The following is a 14,953-nucleotide window of genomic DNA, read 5'->3' on the forward strand; positions in this document are numbered from 1 at the left end:
TGTCCCCACGGACTCTACGAGGGAAGGGGACAGAGAGCCAGCCTCGAGCAGGGACAGGAGGTCAGGGGTTGGACGCGGTCACAGACGATGCAGGCTGAAGCCAAGAGAGACGCGCAGGATTTATTACTGGAGTCCTTAGAGTTGAAGTCTGGACCCTGGCAGCCTGACGAGGCAGGCTAGCCCACTCATCCTCAACACACCAATTAAGCAAAAAACCAAAAGCAGAGAGGAGAGTTATTCAGCATGGTCCCATTGGGTAGAGGAACGAACAGCGAGGCCCAGCGGCCCCCTCAAGTTCATCTGCAAACTTCTCACACGAGGTTTAGGTTCAGAGGAAGAGGTCTGCACAGCTTAACCACCCTGCACAAGGTGTGTCCCGCCCATTGCTGATCCACTGTCAACTGGCTCCACCAGTCTCTCCTGCAAGGCTCTCTGATCAGCTGTCAGACTGTGTGGAATCTTCCCCTGGGCGATAAGTTCCCCTTCTGGCTGGCCGCAGGCGTCAGCTTTCTTCTCTCCAGCGTGAGATTCCCGAGGCAATCCCAGTTTCTATGGATGCATTGTTCCAAAAGTCTGAAAGCCCAGGGGAGGGACTTAGTGTCTCTTTAGACAGTCTACAGTCCTGCCAGGATAGATAGAGTCCTGGGCTCTGCTGCGACCTGCCCTCTACAGGTGGTGATCACTATGGGGCCTAGAGTCCAGCACAATGGACAGCCCTTAGCATCTGTGAGATGCAGTTGGATCACTGGCTACTGCAGTATCTGAGGCATGTATCCTCGCAAGGATGTCGACATTGTGGAGACTCCTGGGCCGCCCGTGCGACTCAGATGTAGGGTCTCTCAGTACCAGGGTTGGAGTGGGTGGGTGGGGACTGTATGAGGCCCAGTCTCACTGCCCCACCCCCTCACTGCTGCAGTGTAAGTCACCATGAGTGCTGGGCACGGCTCTTGGGGGTTCTGGGTTCATCTGTGATGAGCCAGCATCCAGCCTCGGCGTGGCAATGCTTGTCCATTGTCTCACGGTCTGGGTGGAAAGCTGGTTGCAGAGCGAGGCAGTGGTCCAGGAGTGAGAGGAAGGAGTAGAGACCATGGCATTCCTGATGAAGTGCCAACGTGTAGCTTAAAATAACGAAAATCGCCGGGCATGGTGGCGCACGCCTTTAGTCCCAGCACTCGGGAGGCAGAGGCAGGCGGATTTCTGAGTTCCGAGGCCAGCCTGGTCTACAAAGTGAGTTCCAGGATAGCCAGGACTATACAGAGAAACCCTATCTCAACCCCCCCCCCCAAAAAAATAACGGAAATCGAGGTGTGGATAGGGCTGGTTCTTTCCGCCCCAGGTCTCTTTCTAGTTGTGTGGCTTGCTGGTGTCCTGCGCATTCCATGACTTGTGGGCAGCATATCTTCTCACTTGGTGGTCACCAGGATTCTCCTCCCCCCCCCCCCGCCCCACTATGTTTCTGTGTCTCTGACCTCTGACCTCATTAAACCAGTATCAGATTTAGAGTTACTTTAATTCCACCCACGCAGATCCATATGTTTCCATATGAAGTCTCCTTCTGGCCTGGGTGAACATGAATTTGGGGGGCAGTGTTTGATATCTAGTCAGACACACCAGGAATTGTGGTAAGGCCATACGTCTGCCCATACAGACATGCTTAGGTGGAAATCAAGATACCTGGGATGTCTCACCCAGAGCGGTATTCTGAATTTTCACACTCTCTCTCTCTGGGAGCAAAGGGGACACATACCATGAGTGACCTGTGGTCCTAATGTTAACTGACAGTGCAATCTCACATTCAAGACAATCAGGTGTTTCAAGGCTTCCCAAACCATAGGAACTTCAGTAGGTAGAATGCTTGCCCAGGAGCAGGGGCCTGGGCTTGATCTCAGCACCACAGGGTGAGGGGTCACAAGCCTCTAACTGAAGCACTTGGGAGGTGGGGGTAGAGGATTAGGAGTTCAAGGCTACCCTCAGCTTATACTGACTTTGAAGCCAGCTTGGGACCCTGTTTCAAAATGCAATTCGACAACAATAACAACAACAACAACAAAAAAACTAGCAATAAGATTTATTTATTTATTCTGGATAGACAAAGAGCATTGAGCAGAGGCGGTTGCTTCAGGCTTAGGTCGCGCACCACCTCCCGAGGCCTGCAGTCAGGGCCAAGCCTCATTTTCCCTTTAAGAAACTGAAGGTCCTTTGATGTAGAACATCGAGTGAGTCTGTGCAGTTGTGCCGTGTGCTCTCTTGCTGGGTCCATGTGACTCAGGCACCTCTTTGGGGTCTGTGCCCCATCTCCCCACCAGCCACTAGGGCTGCATCCCACCCAGGTCGTAAGCAGAACTCTACCCAAAGCCCTCCAGGGACCTGAGTGACCTGTGCTTGTGGCTGTTACCTTTTAACTGCTGACCGAGCTCAGGGAGAAGGTTCCTGTCTGACCCCTTCTATGTATCTACGGGCACACATGTAGCATGTCACAGACCAAGCCTAGGGGTTAGCTCAGGGGGAGCAGTGTGGAGACCGCTCCTGACTGGCCACAGCGACTGTTGGAGTTTTGCATGATCTGGAATGCAGGTGACCAGTGGCCCATCTGTCTGGGCGTCATGCAAATAAGCCACCTCAGGAAGTTCAGGCGTGAGGCGAGAAGTTTGGCTCTAGCTTCCTGTTCCCTTGTCTCCTTGCCAACCCATCTCCTGCCCTCTCCAGTGACAGACCCCTGTTGCTCTGTTCTGAGGGACTCAATCCCAGGGTGATCCTAGGGCCACTCCTAAACTTCCAGTGTTGCCCAGTTCTCGGCTTCACCCTGCGGTACAGTTGAGTGAAGAACGCAGACAGTTCACTGACAGTCCAAGTGACTCCCTGACTGTAGGCCACTCTCTCCCCAGGCCATGGGGACCAGAGCAGTGCTGTAGAGTCTCACAGTCAGCATCTGGCTGCTGGCTAATGACTGCTTTATCTCCAGTAGCTGACTGATGATAACTTGACTGTCCCCAGAGCCCCTCCCCTCTCCCCCTCTCTCTCTCCTTCCATACTGCTGCGGGCCACTCTGACCTCTAAATCGAGTTACACTTTGACCCAGGGAAGGATGAGCTGAGGGCCAGGCTGCTGGTAAAGACATCTGCAGGGCTCTTTAGATTCTGAAGGGGCAGGCCTGTGTTGGGGGAGTTCCTGTCCTCTGAAGAGACTCGGAGCTTCTGGCCTGACTTGAATATTGTCACTTCTCTTGAACAGAGACCTTCAGTTTTGCTTCTCACCAGGACCTGAAAGGCACACAGGGGTCTCAGCACCAAGCTTGCTCCCCAGACCCTAGCAGGGAAGATCACAGGGTATCGTGCAGGTATTCAGGACCCGTTTTGCATCTCCCAATAGATGTCCCTGTGGAGCAGTGTCCCTGGGATAGCTCATTCATTCTGGCCTCTCCTCTAGCCACTTTGGATCTCTTGACACTGCATCTCTCAACACCACCATGGTTCAAATCTAAATGTCGCCCGTGGGCGTGATCACCCGTGAAAAAAAATTGGTCACCAGATGTGACAGGGTTCTGGAAACTTGTGTGGGACCTGCCTAGAGGAAGTAGGTTAATGGAGGTGTGTGTAGACCTTCCCATTTCCTGTCTGCCATGAGTCCCTGGACCCTCCTCCCTCCCTTCCTCCTCCCCTCCCTCCCTCCCTCCCCTTCCTTCCCTCCCTCCCTCTCTCTGCTTCCTGTCAGCCCCCTCTACTGCCAGCTTTCCCTCCACAATGTGCAGCCTTCATAAACTGCCCTTCCTGAAACCAGAAGCCTGAACAAACCTCCACAGCATTTCTCCGTTTCCCGTGGCCTGGGAAGAGAGTGGCCTACAGTCAGGGGGCTCCGCTTCAAGTTGTTTTATCATATATTTTGGTCACGTGACGAGAAAGGTAGTTCATACTGCCACATGCTCTGGTCACGCTCTGGGCCATCTTCCCAGCAGCTTGGGTGGCAGCAACCATCGGCCATACAGAGCCCAGGAGGTAGGTACATGCATCAATATGCCAGTGCCAGGGTTGCAAGAGGCAGAGATACCCACCCTTCAGCTGCAAAGCTGGATCCTTACAGGTCTTGCCGCGGTGGAGATTCCTCGGCCACAAGTTCCCTTGTGCTTGCTTTGTCCCCAAGAAAGCAGAAGTCCTGAGGTCAGGGGGAGAGGGGGCCCCTGTGGGACCTCTTGTGGTTAGAGCTGGGATTGGCCAGGCCTTAGCACAGTGACTTCTGGGATCTCCAGGGTCTGGTAAGGCCAGGCTGGGCTCTAAGGTGGCTGTCTAAGGTCACTTCCAGGCCACAAGAAGAAGAGGCCTCCCAGGTACACGGATGAGGTCAAAGGCCTAGCAGCCTTGGTAATGAGCTTCATGGCTGGTTCTGCCTGGCCCGTCCCTGTCCTCTGGAGTCTCAGTTGTCACAGGGCACTGTGGCCATCTACTCCCAGATTTTCTTTCAATGCGGTTGGCTCTGAGGCCCTGCCTTCCTCATTCGCTCCCCGGTGGCACCTGTGGTACTTGCTACTTTGGCATTTTGAGAGACAAGTCTGTCTAAGCAGCGCTTACGGGTCCTGTAGACAGAGCTCGGAGGCTTGTTCCGGCAGATTCCCAGGCTGCGCCTGGTCTCTGGGAAGAGGGTCTGCCAACCTCTCCAGCAAGCCTCCTGGGACCGTGTGCTTGCCCAGGGCCGCCCTTAACATTGATCTGGTGTCACGGTGCTGACCGAGCACGGGAGCACTGAGGTGGTACTGTTGACTCCATGCGAGGAAAGAAGGCTTTTTAGCCCTGTTTCAGACACTGGTGGATGCCACCAAGGGCCTCGAAGCCTCCACGGGTTTAACCTCACACCCATTCCCTGAGACAGGGTCTAACTATGGAATCAAGGTTGTTTCATACATAGCCCAGGCTGGCCTCCAGCTCCTGGTGGGTCTCTTGCCTCTTCCTCTCTAATTCTGGGATCCCAGGCTTAAGTCATCGTGCCTGGCTCGGTCTCCTCTTTGTCTGAAGTTCCCACTTGCTGGGATAGCATGAGAGGAGAGGGTCTGGGACCAGGATGCTCAGGGCAGTGGTGTCATGGGGCTCTCAGAAGAATTCCTAGTGCCAGTGCAGGACTTCTTCTCAGAGATGGTCTCCCAGCATCAGGGAAAGTCCTTTCAAAACACATCTTACAAGGTGTTTTCATAGATGGACAGGTAGGGCTTCCAGGCTCAGGGATATGCCCCCCTCTCTTTCTCTCTCTCTCTCTCTCTCTCTCTCTCTCTCTCTCTCTCTCTCTTGCTCTCCCCCTCCCTCCCTCCCTCCCTCCCTCCCTCCCCTCTCCCTACCCCCTCTGTGTTCCCGTGCTCTTGAACTTTGAAAGTTTCATCACCAGCAGAGGAAACTGCAGAGAGCCCCACCCTGGGCTTGCTGTTCATCTTCTAATGTTATCTTCCTGTGTGACAAGTTATATTTTTCCTAGCCATGAGCTCATGATTGGATGTGGGTTTCCAGGGTCATCAAGATGGCTCAGAGTATAAGGGCATCTGCCCATAGCTTAACAACCTGAGTTTGGATCCTAGGACCTGTGTATTAGTCAGGGTTCTCTAGAGTCACAGAACTTATGGAATGTCTCTCTATACTGAGGGAACTTATTGTGATGACTTACAGTCTGTGGTCCAACTCCCCCAACAATGGTCATCTGTGAATTGGAAGTCCAAGAATCTAGTCGTTGCTCAGTCCCACAAGGCTAGTTGTTTCAGCTGGTCTTCTGTAGAAGTAGGTTCCAACAGATGTGCTGGCAAGAAAATGCAAGCAGGCGAAGAGTGAATCTTCCTTCTTCCAATGTCCTTATGTAGGTTTCCAGCAGAAGGTGTGGCCCAGATTAAAGATACAAACCGCTACACCTGGAACTTGGACTTGCTTTGTCCCAGGCTGACCTTGAACTCAGAGATCTCCTTGCCTCAGTCTCCTGGAATTAAAGGTGTGTACTACCTTGCTTGGGCCTGCGATTTTCATGGCCACTGTCCCTCAAGATCTCCATGCCAAGATCCAGGTCAGAAACTTGTGTCTTCCAGCCTCAAGATCTGGATCACAGGTGTGCTCTCTGATTCTGGGTTGTAGTTCATTCCAGATATAGTCAAGTTGACAACCAGGAATAGCCACTACAACCCACATGGTGGGAAGAGAGAACTGACTCCTACAATTTGCCCTTTGATCTTTATACCGTCGAAGGCCCTTGAGAATCCACTCACACATCACACACACAACGAAGTGTAATAATAACTTAAGGACAAGAAAGATGGAGTTCCAGTCTGTTTTCTATGAGTTTCTGTATCCTGAGCAGGTCTATGGTGGCTAATGTTGATTGTCACCTGAGAGGATCTAGACTCAGGTAAGAGACAGAGTTCTGGGTGTGCTTTTCTAGGTTGTTTTAATTAAGGTGGGAAGACCCACTTGAATGCAGGCAGAGGTTCCCAACAGAAGAAAAAGGAGAGAGTAAGCAGAGCACCAGCATCCATCTCTCAGCTTCCTGACTGTGGATACAATGTGACCAGCTGCCTCATGCTTCTGCTGCCCTGCCTTCACTGCCATGATGGAATGGACCCTCAAACTGTGAGCCAGAACCAGCCTTCCCTCTCCTAAGTTACCTGTGTCAGCCAGCTGCCACCTGTCCCACCTCTCTGGGTCTCACCACACTCACAACAAAGGGGTGACAAATTGCAGCTGGCTGCCTGGGCACTGGAAAGAGCCAATGAGGCGGTGTTGGTGGTCTGGAGACACCAGTGTTGGGACCCTGGAACTGGGCAGGGCAAGTTTCTCAAGCATTTTGTTGCAACAATCAGGAAGTAGGTACCCCAGGGTCCTGCCTGAGATTGTGTGTCCACCACAGCCACCACAGCTGCCACGCCTCCGCAGGCTCTCCAGTCTGCAGTGGCTTTCCCATTGCCTCTGGCTTGTAGTGATTTTGACCATTTTGGGGAGCACAGCCAAGGGGTTTATGACATGCTCCTACCACAGTGAGGATTCCAGGATATTTAGGTCATCAGACCTGATGGCAAGTGTCTTTACCAGCTAAGTCATCCCCTCAGCTGTGCCTCCCCAGCCCATTGTGTGTGTGTGTGTGTGTGTGTGTGTGTGTGTGAGGGGGGGGGGTTGGTGTCTGTTCTGTGTGTCCCTGGCTGACCTCAACCTTACTATGTACCCAAGGATGACTCTGCCTCCACCTCTAAGGGATGTAATTTCAGGTTGTCTTAGAGTTACTATTGCTGTGTTGAAACACCATAACCAAAAAGCAAGTTGGGGAGGAAACAGTTTATTTGGCTTACACTTCCACATCACGGCTCATCATCAAAGGATGCCAGCACAGGAACTCAAGCAGTGTAGAAACCTGGAGGTAGGAGATGTTGCAGAGGCTACAGAGGCTACATGTGTCTTCCCCATGTCTTGCTCAGCCTGCTTTCTTATAGAACCCAGGACCGCCAGCTCAGGGATGCTCCCCACACACAATGGGCTGGGCCATCCCCTATCAATCACTAGCTAAGAAAACCCCTATAGGGTTGCATACCACTGGATCTTATGGAGATATTTTCTTAATTGAAGTTCCCTCCTCTCAGATGACTTGACTTTGTCTCAGTTTAACATAAAACTAGCCAACACACACACACACACACACACACACACACACACACACACACACATATATGTCACCATATCAGCTTTTATGTCCCTGATGCCTTTCTTAGGATCATTGTGAGGAGCGGGTATGGCAGCAGTCCCAAGATGGCGCCCGGGACTGCAGCCAAGTCTTATGACTTGCACCTGACTTCCTCATACACCTGAAAATAAGCCACATCGTGAGAGTTGCGCAGGTGCACCATGATGCAAGATCTGACCATATGGTTATATAAGGGATTGCGATTGGGGGCGGGGGGGGGGGAGAGATTCCTGCATGCATGTTGAAAGGTTCCTGAATAAACTGCTTTGAGAAGAACGTTGTGTTGTCACTCTTTTCTGCTGGTCGGAGACAGAAGTGACAAATGGTGGCCCCTACGGGGGAACATTCAAAACTCATCACAGTCAGGGCAGCTAGCTGGTAAGTTCCCAGGTAAGTGGGACAAGTTAAGTTCTTGGATTGAGATGATAAGGCTCCTGGTTTTGGGACAAGTTGCACAAAGCACCATGGGAAATTCAACCTCAGGTCAAACAGTGCACCAAGCCCTTAAGGACTTTCTGAAAGTGAAAGGAATCGGGCTGAAAAAGGAGACCCTGGAGAACTTTTTAAAAGCAGTGGATCAGGTCGCTCCTTGGTTCTCCGTATCAGGACATCTTACAGGGCCCAGTTGGGAGAAGTTAGGGAAGGACTTGAAGTTTGCAGAAGAACAGGGAGTTCTCACTAAAGGGGTGCTGCCAGTGTGGAAGCTAATACGGGATTATATCGAGGATAAGGAGAGATGTGGAGCGGAACTCCAAAAGGGAAATGAGGCACTGAATCAGGTGAGAGAGGAGCAATCCCAAAAGTCAGAGACAGAAGGAAGTTCTAGCAATGGGGATATGTCTGAGGACGATCTGGAGAGCATAGCCGACAGTCTAGAGAAAGTGAAAATGAAAGCTGGGCATGGTGGCACACTCCTTTAATCCCACCACTTGGGAGGCAGAGGCAGGTGGATTTCTGAGTTCGAGGCCAGCCTGGTCTACAAAGTGAGTTCCAGGACAGCCAAGGATACACAGAGAAACCCTGTCTCGAAAAAAAAAAAAAAAAGAAAGTGAAAATGAAGGTAGAACCTTCGGCGCCAGGGCTGCCGTGGCCGCCTCCGTATGTCCCTAACGGAGCATCGAGGCATAGTCTGCATCCAGAAACCTGGAAGGAACTGCGAGCCTAGTGCTTTCCTGTATTTCAGGATGCACAGGGAGGTCATTATCACAAGCCGCTTGATTGAAAGATTGTTCAAAGATTAGTGGAAGGGGTTCGTACTTATGGTGTCAGCGCTGCTTTTGTAAGAGAACCTGCACTGCTATTGCATGACTCTAAGTGATTGGCAGAATCTGGCTCGTGCCTGCTTGTCACCAGGCCAATATCTAGACTGGAAGGCATTTTTTCATTGAGTTTGCTGCTGAGCAAGCAGCGATCAATGCTGGCAAAGGCCAGCCAGCCTGGGATCAAGACATGCTGCTGGACAAGGGAGATTTGTAGCAGCTCAAACTAATTATCCCATTCAAGTGTATGAGCAAATTAATAACATAGGGACTAAAGCATGGGCGTCTCTTCCGAATAGAGGAGAGGTGAGTGGGAACCTGACCAAGATTGTTCAGGGGCCCACAGAGCCCTTTGCTGACTTTGTGGCTCGTTTTGTATAGACAGGAGGCTGTGTTTTTGGAGACCCTGATGCTGCCATGCCTCTACTGAAGCAGCTGATTTTTGAACACTGTACCAAAGAATGCAGGCGAGCAATTAATCCATATAAGCATAAAGGATTAGAGGTCTGGATGAAAATATGCAGAGAAATAAGAGGACCTCTTTCTAATTCTGGTCTGGCTGCCGCTGTCATACAGATGTCACAAGGAAAAGGCGGCCAGAAGAATAATAACTGTTTTAAATGTGGACAGCCAGGCCACATGAAACGTCAATGCCCACAATTGAGTGGTGCCAGAAACCAGTGACCAAAAGTGCCCGGGTTATGTTCTAGATGCAAAAAAGGAAATCATTGGGTCAGTGAGTGTAGATATTCATGGACAGCCTCTTGCTCCTGGATATGGTGGTGCCTGGCCAAAAAACTTGAAAAGGGGCCCCCGACCCCAGGGCCCTCAAATATATGGGGCAGTAGCCGAGGGATGGCCCAATTTGAGGCCACTGATGCAATGGAGTCACCCCGGAGAACAACAACAGGGAGTGCAGGACTCGACCTCTGTTCCACCACTGGAGTCATATTAACACCCCGCATGGGAGTCCAGCTGGTGGACACAGACTTTAAAGGCCCACTGCCAGCTGAGATGGTGGGGCTGATTTTGGGAAGGAGCTCTGTTACCATGCAAGGGTTAATAGTTCATCCAGGAGTAATTGATTCCTATTTTACAGGAAAGGTTAAGATTATGGTATCTTCCCCTAGAGGCATCGTTGCCGTTTCCCCTAGTGATAGAATAGCTCAATTGCTCATTTTGCCCAGCTGTCACTCTCAATTTCCAGCCAAAGATTCAGAACGGGGAGACAAGGGATTTGGCTCTACTGGGACCTCCAATATATTTTGCTCTCTAAATCTTGGTACTCTACCCGTATTGAAGCTCAGGATTAAAGGAAAAGCTCTATCTGGTCTCCTAGATACTGGTGCTGATCATAGTATCATCAGTACCAGAGATTGGCCCTCTGGTTGGCCTAAGCAACAGTCAGAACAAACTCTGAGAGGACTTGGGTACGCTCAGATGCCTGAAATGAGTTCCGGCTTCCTATATTGGAAGGGCGAGGAAGGACATTCTGGACAGTTTCAGCCATATGTGTTGGCTGTTCCAGTCTCTCTGTGGGGCCGCGATTTGATGATTCAGATGGGCTTTGTTCTGACTAATGTAGGAGGCTATGGCAGCAAGGCCCATGACATGATACTGGACATGGGATATATTCCCGGAAAAGGGTTAGGGCAATTTCTGCAAGGTAGAACCTCTCCAGTGCCGGTTCGCAAAAAGAATGATCAGATCGGACTGGGTTTTTCCTAGGGGCCATTGAGGTAGCATTACCTATTACATGGAAGACTGAGGATCCAGTATGGGTTCCTCAGTGGCCACTCCCCTCAGAAAAATTAAAAGCCATGAAGGAGCTGGTACAAGAGTAATTGGAGTTGGGACAGATATATTCGGCCCTCTACATCTCCCTGGAATACTCCAATATTTGTTATAAAGAAAAAATCAGGAAAATGGAGACTTTTGCATGACTTGAGAGAAATAAATAAGCAAATGATTTTGATTGGGCCTGTACAGAGGGGACTGCCATTGCCTTTGGCCTTGCTCTGAAATTGGCCCATCATAGTTTTAGATATTAAAGATTGTTTTTTCTCTATCCCATTGCATCCAAATGATATGGTAAGATTTGCCTTTACTGTCCCCTCCCAAAATCATGCTGAACCTGATAAAAGATTTGAGTGGACAGTTCTGCCACAAGGGATGGCGAACAGTCCCACTATGTGTCTACTCTATGTTGATGCAGCTCTGAAAGGAGTTCGAGAGCGATTTCCAAACATGAAGTGTTATCACTATATGGATGATATACTTCTTGCCGCTCCCAAGGATGCCTTGCTTGATGAAGCTTATAGCTTTGTGGTAACACAGTTGAAGGAACAGAATTTAGTAGTGGCCCCAGAAAAGGTGCAAAAGGATATTGTAGTGAATTATTTAGGAACAAAAATTACTGCAAAATATGTGTCCCCTCAAAAGATTCAGTTTCACACGGATGGATTATGCACCCTGAATGATTTTCAAAAGTTATTGGGAGATATTCAATGGGTCCGACCCTATCTCTCTTTGACTAATAAACAATTACAGCCATTATATGATATCTTACCAGGCAATACATATTTAAATTCTCCCGGATATCTTACTGATGCTGCCAAGAAGGCTTTGTTGTTAGTAGAACAGAGTATTCAGAGTGCTGCCTTGAAACTCTGAGATGAGTCCAAACAGTTTATCTTGTGCGTACTGCAAACAGAGTCGCAACCCACTGGGGTTTTATGGCAGGGAGCTCGCCTGTTATGGATACACCCAAAAACATCCCCAGCCAAGACGCTTGTTTATTATCCTGCCTCAGTAGCTCAGTTGGCTCTGATTGGTATACAGCAAAGCATGCAGTTTTTTGGAGTTGCACCTGAAAGTCTAATAGTACCGTATAATGCTAAGCAAATTGAAGTGTTAACAGCCACAGAGGATATTTGGGCTACTTTGAGGTGTAGTTTTCAAGGCCTTATAGATAATCATTACCCCAAGGATCCAGTATTACAGTTGGTTAAAGTACATCCAGTAATCTTTCCTCGTATTACTGCTAGAGATCCATTGCCAGATGCTCCTCTTGTTTTTACAGGTGGTTCTAAAATAGGACAAGGAACCTATTTAATAACAGGCTCATCCCCAGTTACCATTCAGTTTCCCCCTGCATCTCCACAAGTCATTGAATTGCAAATTGTGATTAAAGTATTTGAACTAATTCTAGGTCCCTTTATTTTGATTTCTGATAGCCAGTATGTTGTAAATATGCTGCAGTGTTTGGAGATAGTAGGCAAAATAAATTTGAGATCTACCATTGGAGAATTAGTTATTAAGTTGCAAAGAATTATTTTGAATCGGCATTCATTCTTTTTTATTCAACATATTTGTGCTCATACTGGATTGCCAGGACTCCTTGCAGAAGGGAATGATATAGTTGATAAAGCTTCCAGAAAATGCATGGCCTTTTTAATGGCCTCATCTATTGATTTGGCACGTGATTTTCATGTACAATTTCATGTTAATTCAAAGACTTTGTCATCACGACTTAAATTTTCTCGAGCAGAAGTGAGAGAGATTGTGAAGGCGTGCAAAACCTGTGCCCCTTTATTGCCTCAAGTCAGTGCGGGGGTTAACCCCCAGGGATTGCGCCCCCTACATTTGTGGCAAATGGATGTTACCCATTTTCTTGAGTTTGAAAAGTTAAAATATATTCATGTATCCATAGATACAGCCTCTGGCATTATTTTTGCCTCCTTACAGACAGGCAAGAAGGCACGCCAGGTCATTGCACATTGTTTTGAGGCTGGGGTGTCTGGGGACAGCCTAAAGAACTAAAGACTGATAATGGACCAGCCTATACTTCAGCCTCTTTTGTTTCCTTTTGCAAGATGATGGGTGTCCCTCTGGTGCATGGGTTGCCATACAACCCTCAGGGCCAAGGCATTATTGAATGAGCCCATCGTACTTTAAAAGAATGTTTAATTAAACAAAAGGGGGGAATTGCCCCTGCTGGGTCCACACCAAGAGAGAGATTAGCCATTGCCTTATTTACTTTGAATTTTTTGAATAAAGATAAACAAGAACATGCTGCAGCTGAGCGACACATTAATCCTGATATTTCTCCAAAAGGCATGGTCATGTGGAAGGATGTCTTGACTGGTTGTTGGAAGGGCCCTGACCCAGTGTTGGTTTGGGAGAGAGGGTCTGTTTGTTTCCCCAGGATCACCAACAACCGCTGTGGGTCCCAGAACGGCTGACCAGAGCAATTCAAAACAAGCAGAGCTATGAGGACGTGGATGTTCCTGTGACTGGGAATGCTCCCGCTAGTGGGAACTAAAGAGCTACATTGGGGAATTATGTCTGTGTTCCCGAAACCCATGCTGTTGACGCATTCGGCGCAAGTGTTTCCTCGATTCTTTACATTTAATGCTTCGCTACAATTGCCTTTTTTACCATGGGACGGAGAGATAGCTCCAGTGCAGGAATCTATGCAGCTTCAGCTAAAGGGATTGTTGTGCTTTCAGATGATTCAAAATATTTCACAGATGAGTGATTGTGTTCAGCTGTATAATCAGACCGCAGCATGGTTTGATATGCCAGTTAATAGTTCTACTAAAGCTAATGCTACCTGGATTCGAGGGGTGTGGCCTGCCAGTATATCCAAGGGCAATAGCACTATACCCTCATAACCTAGATGGACCCTTTTTTGTAGGAGTGATCGTGATTCCCTTACACCTTGGACCGGCTGTCAATCTAGAAAAGTAGTTTGAGCAGTGAAGAATTATTTTTCCTTTTCCCCTTATATAGGTACAGTCCATAATAGTTCCTTTTCAGGGTATAATTGGACATATCAAAATCCAGCTCAAGTAGGAGCTAGTAATCCTTTTAATGTATGGTTGTTATGTGGGGTGAATGGTAGTTGCACTGATCTTTCCCCCTTAAACATGGTGATGAGAGGGGCCTGGGGCAATGCAAGTTTTTATTGGAATGGTTCTAGTGTGTTTAAGTCTTCTGTATTTCAATTTGCTGGAGGGAGGAATGTTTCTTTTCAGGCTACGTTTGTTTGTATGTGGCCTCCTTTTGTGTTTAATGTTTATAATGGTAGTTATGAGGATAGTATAATTAATTGTAGTAGTGATATTTGTTATTATAGTATTTGTGCTGGAATGTATCTGAATATCATTTAGCTGTTGTGACTAGGATGCCTCGCTTTGTACCTTGGCCTGTTCAAGCTCCTTCTGCTATGACTTTGTTTAGACCTAAGAGGGATTTTTGGCATTACTGCAGCCATTGTCACTGCTATAGCAATATCTGACACCGTAGCCACGGCTGCGGCCATATCCCTTACCTCTGTGGTACAAACTGCCGTGGCTGTGAATAATTTATCCGCAGGTGTTGCAGAAGCTTTGGATTGCTGACAGCTGTCTCCTGCTTGAAAGAGTGGACCGGAATTGGTGGACTTGCCCTGTGTCTGATATTAATCAGCATCCTGGCCTTCTGGTTCATCTGCTGTATAAAGTTTCGTCGGCGCAGAGCCCAAACCTTGATGATACAGGCTTTTGCGACAGTGGAAACAGGACAATCTCCTCAAGTGTGGCTTGGCATGCTAGAGAAGTAGTCAATGATGGATAAGACTCCCTGGGTGTGTCACCAACCTAAGACAGGGATCAACCAACGTTGTTTGCCTCCTGATGACAGGTAAGGGGCATTGCCTCAGGGGGCAACCTAAGACAGGCATTCTCTCTGCCAATAAGTAAAGAAGGGGGAGATGTGAGGAGCTGGTGTGGCAGCAGTCCCAAGATGGTGCCCGGGACTGCAGCCAAGTCTTATGACTTGCACCTGACTTCCTCATACACCTGAAAATAAGCCACATCCATTGTGAGAGCTGCGCAGGCTCACCATGATGCAAGATTGGATCACATGACGAGTGATGATTCTGGCCAATGGACTGCTGTTATGTGGACTGGGCTGATGGGGCATGGTTGAGGGGTTATATAAGGGATTGCAATTGGGGGCGG

At 48.9% G+C, this 14,953-nt stretch overlaps 2 long non-coding RNA genes across 2 annotated transcripts; one reads left to right on the forward strand and one right to left on the reverse strand.

The window, feature by feature from the left end:
• Positions 1–2,053: 2,053 nt before the first annotated feature.
• On the reverse strand, positions 2,054–3,902 carry Gm36462. The gene is made up of 2 exons (XR_867072.2): positions 3,792–3,902; positions 2,054–3,260 (listed from the first exon to the last, which is right to left on the reverse strand). It is a non-coding gene; the product is annotated as a predicted gene, 36462 (long non-coding RNA).
• On the forward strand, positions 3,712–7,577 carry Gm36417. The gene is made up of 3 exons (XR_375357.4): positions 3,712–3,992; positions 5,831–5,955; positions 6,400–7,577. It is a non-coding gene; the product is annotated as a predicted gene, 36417 (long non-coding RNA).
• The last annotated feature ends 7,376 nt before the right edge of the window (positions 7,578–14,953 follow it).

The sequence above is a fragment of the Mus musculus genome, chromosome 2, assembly GCF_000001635.26.
Source record: "Mus musculus strain C57BL/6J chromosome 2, GRCm38.p6 C57BL/6J".
Lineage (NCBI taxonomy): Eukaryota > Metazoa > Chordata > Mammalia > Rodentia > Muridae > Mus > Mus musculus.